This window comes from Erithacus rubecula (genome assembly GCF_903797595.1).
Source record: "Erithacus rubecula genome assembly, chromosome: 11".
NCBI lineage: Eukaryota > Metazoa > Chordata > Aves > Passeriformes > Muscicapidae > Erithacus > Erithacus rubecula.
Window position 1 is genome coordinate 2192846 of NC_136663.1, and position 7961 is coordinate 2200806.

At 39.2% G+C, this 7961-nt stretch overlaps 1 long non-coding RNA gene across 1 annotated transcript; it reads left to right on the forward strand.

Annotated features, from left to right (window-relative positions):
* The first annotated feature begins 210 nt into the window (after window positions 1–210).
* Window positions 211–7184, forward strand: LOC306806512. Its single transcript, XR_013775486.1, has 3 exons — window positions 211–338; window positions 1577–1665; window positions 6904–7184. It is a non-coding gene; the product is annotated as an uncharacterized lncRNA (long non-coding RNA).
* The last annotated feature ends 777 nt before the right edge of the window (window positions 7185–7961 follow it).

Below are 7961 nucleotides of genomic sequence, written 5' to 3' on the forward strand. Positions count from 1 at the left end.
TTAAAAGCAAGAAAAGATTTCAGGAGAGGTGGAGGGAGAGAGGCTGCAGCTGCATTAAATCAGCACCAGCTGAGGAGAGAAGGCTGTCAGCAGAGATTTGCAGTAGGCAAGCAGAGAGAGTCAAGAGAAAACTGAATTATGGGCTTTTATCTTGGTGTTCTGCTACCAAAATTCATGCAAGCCCATAAAACACCACCTGAAGCAGGGAGTTGGATGCTCAGTGTTTGAAATAAACTTTCTCTGCCCTCATTTTACATAAATGCAACTTGGCTGAGATGGGCTGAACAGCGAGAGAGGAGAAGAAAATCTGAAATCAGGAGAGGTGCTGTGTGAGCTGTGTTATTTCTTGTTTTTTCTTTGCGTTTCCTGCTCAAAGTGTTTTTGTGGAACAAACTTGTGCCTGTGTTGTGGCACTTGAGATGAAGAAATGCAGAATGTTGGTGACATGAAAGGTTCCAGAGTCAGGAAAGGATCACCCTCAGCTCAGCCACCTCAGAAGGGTTTGGAGATTTTGGGTTGCCCTTGGGATTTTTTGGGACCAGGTCTCTCCTGACTCACTGTGTTCCTGCTTGTTTCCTCCCAGCCTCCTGATGTGCTCTGCTGTGAATATTTTTGTGTATCCCAGTTGAATCTTGGTTAAATTAAACTGACTGGGGCTTTTGGGGAAGCTTCTATTTTTGCTTGGTTGGTTGGGTTTATTTTTGGCCTGGAATTCTTCTGCACTATTTGGAATCAGGGCTGGGCAGAGTTAGGAGCATAAATCTGATCAATATTTTGGCCTCAAATCACATTGGGGTGGTTCAGGTTGGATATTAGCAATAATTTCTTCACTGAGGGAGTGATTAAACACCGGAATGTCCTGGTGGAAGTGGAAATGTTCAAACCATTCCTTCAGTTGTTCTAACAATGTGTGAATTTGGCTTTTTGAGATATGATTTAGGGGAATTTAGGGGTATTCAGCTGAATGTTGGACTTGGTGATCTTGAAGGTCCCTGGAGGGTTCCACAATTTCTGGTCTTAAAGAATCCTTCTTCTTGCTGTTGTTGTTCTTGTTCTTGTTCTTCTTCTTCTTCTTGTTCTTCTCCTCATTCTTCTTCTTCTCCTCTTTCTTCTCCTTCTTATTCTCCTCACAAAAGTAGAGTTGCACACCCTTTCCCACACCCTTTCTTTTTTCTGGCTCTATTTATAATTCCAGGCTTTCCTCACTAATAACTTCAGCAACCCCATTGTTGTCTTTTGTCTTCTGAGCTTAATGAAAACTTTTCTTTCCTGAGGGCAAGAAAAGGAGCTCAGCTCCCAAATTTGTGGGTGAGAAGTGCAGCTCCAGAGGTGCCTCCCCACTGCTGCTGTGTTGGTAAATAACCCTAATCAAGATTGATGCTCAGGAGCCTCTCCTAAAGCTGCTGCTTTGTGTAAACATTTTGATCAAAGCATGCTCTGAAGAGTGCTTTGAAAGTTGTTTTTTGAAGCCCTGTGTGATCATGGTGTTTTATCACAGATGACAAATCACCTCAGCTGCTCACAACCAACAGAAATCTGATGCCCTTCTTATTTATTTATTTTATTTTTTTTACAGGAAAGTTGTTGGAGTGTCGCAGTGAGATTTCTGGTTTTTAGTTTAATCACTCATCTGGGAGAGTGCTGTAAAAAAAGCTTCATTTGAAGGTAAGCACAAATATTTTCTGCTGAGAGAATGAATGTGCATTGATAAAGATCTGGAATATTCCCAGGGGGATCCAAATCCTTCTGGTCACACCTGACCTGAGCTGTTTGAGCAAAAAACTCAGCCAGAACTGCCTCAAACTCCTTTTTTTCTCACCTGGACAGGGCAGAAATGATGCAATTAATGATTGGTTGGTTCTCTTCCCCATCTGCTCCAGATAATACCCAGATGGGAGGAGGGATTTAGAATAAATTATTTTCTCAGCTGCAGTGCTGAGGGTTGCCTGTTTCCAGGGGCTGGATGGATTCTGAGTAGATTTCACAGATCTCTGAGGTTAGAAAAGATCTCCAAGACATCAAGTCCAACATTTGATCAGCCCCAGTTCCACCAGAGCTGAGTGAGCCATTCCTTGGACAGCCCCAAACCTCCCTGCCAATGCCTGACCACACTTGCTGTGAAGAAACCAATCCAGATTTTTTACAGAAAAAATTTTCATTGTGGTGAGATTTCTAAACACCAGAGCTTCACTTTTTGAGATCCTTAAAATGCTGAAAATCTTAGTGGAAGTGAATTGCTGTTGATTATTTCAGACAATAATTTTACTACAGTTGGTCCTAAAGATATTTTTTTCCTAAATTAGAAGATCCATGTTCCTTACAGGAATCTCTGCCAAAGGAGCAAGCAGCATTAGGAAAACCCAAAAAAGCAGGACCTGCCTCATTTTTTATGAATAATAAAATCTAAAACAATTATTTTTTTTCTCATTACACATGTGATGATTAACCTTAATTTCAGGGGGTTGATCTGTCTGAAGAGAAATAGAGGTGCCTTCATCTCCTCTGGAAATACCCAGCAACATCCTCCCCATTCCTCTGCACTCCCAAGTTACAAAATGGGACAAGGAAACTCTTTTAAATGTGAATAAATAATCAAGGAAAAGATTAATGCACTAATTGGGATATGAAATGCAGATGATGTTTCCCTGCAAAGGTGGCTCAGTGGGGGATACAGCTGTAAAAAATCAAAAGCTGGGCATTTCATTTCTTGCTTGTTTTGATCTAATTTTAAAAAGCTCAATTAGTTGGATTTTTTTTTTAATATTTTCTTTCTATTGAGACTCAGCCTAATTATTTTTTTCTCCTTTTTCAAAGCCTCCAATGGGGTATTATTTTGGTGTTGTGGTTCCTTCAGCTGTGAACTAACAGGAAGGTGAATATACAGATTTTTAGTATGATTTTTTTCTTTGTTTCACAGACAGCAAATCAACTTTCTGGTTTATATTACCAGGCACTTGCAATATACAAAATATAAATATACAATATACAAAAATCCATCAAATTCTTCCTTCTCAGCACCCCAGTCCTCAAACCCTTCTAGAAGTTGGAGGAATTTTTCTCTGCAGCTTCTGAAGAATTTGTGGCATCTGAAGAGACATCCCCAAATGTTCTGCAGGGAACAGCTGGGTGATTATAGAAATTTATCCCCACTCCCCTTCTCACCAAAAATCCTTTCAGTGAATTTCGAGGGACTTTGTAATTAACTGAAAATTAACTACAAATTAAGTCCTCTCTCTTATTTTTCTTGTTGTAATTTATTAAACCAGAAATTCCCAAAGCTCAGCCAAAGAAGCCACTTTATTTTGGGGTGAGTTTGTCAGGAGAGGCAACATTTGTGCTCACACTTGTTAGGCTGAGTCAGGAGTGTAATTCAGTTTTTTTATTGGTAGGAATTAAATGCTGATTTTCCAATCATTTGAAGAGAATTGAAGACAAAATTGGTAGGAATTAAATGCTGATTTTCCAATCATTTGAAGAGAATTGAAGACAATATTAATTTTTGTATTGTGTAGCTTTCATGAATATTGAATGTGAAAACCTGAGTTTATTTGCTGTATTGAGACCAAAGGCTTCAGAGTGAACTAAAGCAGAAAGGAGAATTACATCTAGAAAATGTGAGCATCATAAATCCAGTTTTCCTTTGATTTTATGTGCTTAAATCAGGTCAGGTTCACCCAGATTGGTTCAGGCAAATGGAATTGTTCTTTCTGTGCTTGCCTAATTATAGAAAAAGGAGCTCCTGTTAAGGGCTGGCTCTGAACTCCTCAGCTTTTGAATTATTTCACATTTAATTCTCCTTTTTTTTTTTTGGTTTTTTTTTTGTTTTTTTTGTTTAAAACACTGTTCTGTGCTGTCACCACAGCTGTTGAGAGCACTGTCAAATATTGAGAGTTTGGGATTACTGCTTTCCATGTTCTCTGCTAGGATACAATAAAAACTGGAGGAATTTAGAAGAAAAAAATTTTGTGTGTCCTGTGAGTTTGTGAGTGCTGCAGTCTTGGGGTTGTTTTTTAAGTTTGATGATGCTGCATCTCCTTGGGGGAGAGGAAAAGTGGTGAATAATTTCTCATCCAGTGGCTGTCACAGAAATATCTTGGTATCTACCAGTAAAAATATTGGGATTTTTGATAAAACCACAGAATTGTTGAGGTGCAGGTCATTAAATTGGATTTTTCTGCAGTGATGCCTCATAATGACCATTTTTGATGTGTGGGGCTGTGTCTCAGGAGTTCACCACCAAACTTCTGAACTTTTAAATATCTTTAGTTCTTTCTTGTTTCCCCAGGAGTTGGGAAATTAACTTTGAGGCTGCTGATTGATCAAGTTTCACTTTTCCAAGAGGAAAATTAATAAATAAAAAATAAAAATAAATAACAAGCAGTGGCAGTACCATGGCCTGTGAGGTGCAGCTATTGTCAGATGAATTAATAATAAATAAAATTTAAGAATGGTAAGTAAAACCAATTCCAAAAGAATCTTTTTTTTGGAGCAATGTGAGCCTTAAAGGGTGTGTTGAATACAAGGCAGACAAGTGTTATTTTTGCAAATTCATTATTAAGATAACAATTAACATGTCTGTAATGGGCCTGGAACAAGTTCACCACTCAGAAGAACAAAGCAAATTAGAAATATGTGTGAGCTTGTTTGATATTGCCTGAAGCAGCAGGGAGTGATCCACAATTCCTAGTGAACTGATATTAAATTTAAAAAAAAAAATATATAGGCAATCTGTGTGAAGCATCCACCCCTGTTCCCAAGGAAAAGGCAAGAAAAGAAAGGATCAAATTTGCTTTTAAAATATTTGATTTTTTCTGTTCAGTGTTCAAATGGTCTGCTTAAATCTATAGTCAAATTGTAAATGTCTTTAAAAAGTCTCTAATATTACTGGGAAGGTGGAATATAATAATAATAATAATGCTGGAATAATTCTTTAAAATTAAATTATTAAATTAATTATTAAATTAAATTATTAAATGCCTTTAAGAGGGGCAGAGTGGGATTGGTAAAATTAACTGGGAATAAACTGTGCAGAAATTTGGCAAAATAATAAAAATGTTGAAGTCATTTAACTGAGACACCAATATTTTCTGGGAAGCAGTAGGGATGATAAACTGTTACTAAGAGATGCTCATTAGGGAGTTTTCTGATTAATTCTCTTAATGTGGTAAAGGATTGGTCACTTGGATTTTTGTGTGTCTGAAAATTCCAGGAATTCAAGTTGTTTATAAACAAGAATAAGAGGATGATAGTGTAAAAAATAAGATGAAAAAAATCCTATGATCTGAGGGAAGAGATATTCCAAGTTTGGTTTTCATTATTTGCCTTCTGGTTGCTATTGATTTAAAGTTTTAACTTCTTGGAGCTTGAGATGGGATGGGAGCACTTAATCCAAAGTCTGGAAATCTTGAACTAATTCAAACTTGGAGTAAATGTGATTTCTCAGTGAGCCACGTTAGGGCAAGGCAAAATTCTGGAGTTTTCAAAACTTTCTGGGTTGAAAAATGTTTGAATTGCCATTTTTGGGCAGGATTACGAGGAGCTGTTTTTGTGTGTCAGGAAATTCCACGGAAGGGATTTCTCTGCAGGGACTGGTCCCAGTGTTCTTACTGGGCAGTCTTGGGGCAGCAGCTCCAGAACTGGAATTTCTGGTGGGACATTCGTGGTTCCAATGGAATAAATGTTTTCTCTTTGTGCATTCAGGGTGAACATTTAAAACAGACAAATCCAGGTGCTCTCCTGATCTGTTTAAGGTGGCATGGCCTCCATAGAATCCCTTTTTGTAAATACATTTCTGCTGCAGTCGAGCATTGCAATTTGCTGACAGCTTTGCTTTCTGCATATTGACTTCAATTATTTTTGTGCCAAATCACTCTGAAACTCCTCAATAGACACATTTCTTCATCTCACCCTACATCTGTTTCTTATCTTTTATTGTCAGGCTCCCAGACTGCAGATATTGAACTATGGATTGGGTTCTGTGTTACAGCACTGAGCCTCCTTTTAAAATATCATCTCTTCAGAATGGAGGATGCTGTAAATGAACTGAGGAATGTTTGAAATAAAAACAAACAAACAAATCCCACCCACACTTGATGTATAAACTGTTTGGGTTTTTTTGTCTGTGGTTTTTGTACATCTAACAAAATATTTAATGGTAATCCCATACCCACAACCTCCTAAACACCATATGGGAATTCAAATTAAATACTCATTTTTAAAAATGCTTCTCAGTCAAATGCTCTTCTAAAGAAAGTTTATTGCAGTCAAATAAACAAATCCTGATTTGTGCAGCTTGCCACAGTTTTCTTGCATTCCCAGCTCTTTGGTATTGAAGTATTAATGCAAAATCCCCTTGATGTAATATAATATAGAATCCATTTTTGGAGCATATTGGAGCTGAACAAAGAAATTATTTGCTCTAATTCACTTTATGGAGTCGTCTTAGCAGAGTCTAGTGTTACACAAATTGCAGGAGCTGAGGAGTCTGAGCTTGGACTTAAAATGTCCAGATTGATTTTTCAAGTCTTTAATAATTTCTCACTGTTCTACATCTCAGTAATAAATGGAGGTGACGTGAAGAAATCTGGTTTTGTGCTGGGACTGGGAGCAGGGATGTGCACACAGCAGGATGGTGGCAGACAGGCATGAGCTGCTTTTATATGGCACAGTGAGGTTAAAATGTGTGTTGGGTTGATGTGGCCAGAAATGTGGATTCTGTCCCCATCTGTTACAGTGGGGCAGTGCCCCTGATCTCCTGGCACATATTCTCTGCTAATGGGCATCTTTAAACCAGCTGGGCAATCATCTTTATCTTCCCACAGCCCATCCTCCCTCCAGGAGATATCTCCTGTTAATGGGCCATTGTTAAAAATCAGCTGGGCAATCATCTTTATCTTCCCACAGCCCATCCTCCCTCCAGGAGATATCTCCTGTTCATGGCCAGTGAGTCCCAGTGCATGACTGATAAAATTCCATCATCCCACTGGGAGATGCTCCAGCCAGGGCAGGAGCCAAGCCTTTCCTACCCAGAGAAAAACTGACATTTTGGACACCAAGGCACCTTCTTTCCACTGGATTCCAGAGGAAAACCAGAGCCTTCCACATCATCCCTGGAGCTTCAGAGGAAACTGCACCTTCTCCAGGAGCACTGCTCCAGCTGAGCCACATCTGCCCCTGCAGGAGGATGCAGCACCATGGAATGGGACTGTGCCACCACCCTGACTGACTGACTGTGCCAGCTTGGATTCTGACTCTGGCAGGGTTTGGGATTGTTCTTTGTAATACTGCATTTCTATTTTAATTTACTAGTAAAGAACTGTTATTCCTAATTCCCATATCTTTGCCTGAGAGCCCCTTAATTTCAAAATTAGAATTTGGAGGGACGGGGTTTACATTCTCCATTTCAAAGAGAAGCTCCTGCCTTCATTGGCAGATACCTGTCCTTCAAACCAGGACAAATGTAATTTTAAAGTTGTTCTTCTAATGCAGACCAGCTGAGGAAATGCTGCCTGGATCTCCTGGAGCCCTGTGAGAGTTTCAGCACCAGGGGAATTTGGAGAGGGCTGGGGAATGGAAGAGAGGTGAGATATTTAATAGGAATTTTGAATATTTTTTTTGCCTGTTAATACCTACTCGACTCTTATTTCCTGGGTTTCAGTTCTAAATTTGCCTTCAGTAAAGCATTAAATCCTGCAGGGAATGTGGGAGGAAGAGCTCCTTCAACAGGTTTAGCCAAAGTTTGGCCTTTTCCAAGTCCCACAGATCTCAGTGTTTGGAACCATTGCCTGAGTGTGGTTCTGTGTCCCCAGTTTGGCAGAAAATTACCCTGACTTCCCTTATGGAATTCATCCAGAATGTGTTTTTTTCCTCTGGGATAGAGGCCTGGGAAGAAGAATCACTTCTGAGCAGCTTCAGTCAGCTTCAGAGTACTAAAATAACAATACTCAGTATACATTTTTTAA